The sequence below is a fragment of the Sapajus apella genome, unplaced genomic scaffold (genome assembly GCF_009761245.1).
Source record: "Sapajus apella isolate SASKATOON/1434 unplaced genomic scaffold, GSC_monkey_1.0 scaffold160, whole genome shotgun sequence".
Classification (NCBI taxonomy): domain Eukaryota; kingdom Metazoa; phylum Chordata; class Mammalia; order Primates; family Cebidae; genus Sapajus; species Sapajus apella.
In genome coordinates, this window is record NW_022437100.1 from 10,714 (window position 1) to 12,250 (window position 1,537).

The following is a 1,537-nucleotide window of genomic DNA, read 5'->3' on the forward strand; positions in this document are numbered from 1 at the left end:
CCCACTGACAAATTAGGTGATAACAAATATTTGCTTAGAGCTTGTCACACTACGCTCTTCTAAACATGGTTCGAAAGGAAAGGCAGTGAGAAAGACTTGGAATTTTATCATTTACTACAAGAAAGGGAGAAAATACTTTTTTCTTTCAGAAATGTCTGTGTGGGTGGCAGTTTGTTTGTTTGTTCGTTTATTTATTTCAGTTTCGCTTGTCACCCAGGCTGGAGTGCAATGGCGCGATCTCGGTTCACTGCAACCTCTGCCTCCTGGGCTCAAGCAGTTCTACTGCCTCAGCCTCCCGAGTAGCTGGAATGACAGGCATCTGCCACGCCTGGCTAATTTACATTTTTAGCAGAGGAGGGGTTTAACCATGTTGGTCACCAGGCTGGTCATAAACTCCTGACCTCAGATTATCCACCTGCCTCGGCCTCCCAAAGTGCTGGGATTACAGGCATGAGCCACTGCGCCTGGTCAGATTTTTAAACTATTGTGAGTCAACGGTGCAGATCAACTACCCTTGTGCCCAGGAGAAAGCAGAAGGGCACTCAAACCTCAGGCCACCAAAGCCGACCCCTGAAACGTGAGCCATGGCGAGAAATAAGCATAGAGGCAAAGCCCCTTGCCCGGTGTCACAGGAAGTGGTGGAGCTGGAACCTGACCTAGAAGTGTCTGATTTATAACAAGTGTGGACCGACTCTGTAGCCTGAAACTGCAATGTTACTGAAGGGAAAGAATCACATAGAGCCCTCCAGTGCCCAGTCTCAGCAGCTTTCCCGTCATTTCCTCCTCCCTGCCCAGGGGCTGAAAGGGCACCTGCTCAGAGGCTGCACAGGTGTCTGTTGGAGGCCTGAATGGGGTCCTGTGTAGCGGCACAAGGTTTCCCTAGCAACCCTGCCAGCCAAACGCACGCATTCCAGAGAATGCCACAGCCTTCTCCAAGGAAAGCCTCTTCCCTGCAACCAATCACAGAGGCATCTGCCTTCATTGCCCTCCTACTTCCTGCACCTAGCAAGGGGCTGGTTTATGCTCAGGCTCCGTTGAAAGGATGAATGAACAAAGGCATTGTCGGTCCTGTGAAGAGCTTCCAATTCCCACTGGGCACCCGCAGCACCGGGCTGCACCTCCATAGAGCAGGTATGTTGTTCACTAGGTAGGAAAGATCCTGCGTGTTAGGGCCTGGACCCATTTTGTGCCTCTATCCCTAACGCAGCTCAGCGTGCTGCACTTGGTAGGTGCTCAGTAACTGAAATGAACCAGGGTTTCTTTTTTTCTGAGACGGAGTTTTGCTCTAGTTGCTCAGATGGAGTTCAATGGCACAATCTTGGCTCAGTGCAGTTCTCCTGCCTCAGTCTTCCAGTAGCTGGGATGACAGGTGCCTGCCACCACGTCCAGCTTTTTTTTTTTTTTTTTAAGACGGAGTCTCACTCTGTTGCCAGGCTGGAGTACACTGGCATGATCTTGGTTCACTGCAACCTCCAACTCCCTGGTTCAAGTGATTCTCCTGCCTCAGCCTCCTGAGTAGCTGGGATTACAGGCACAC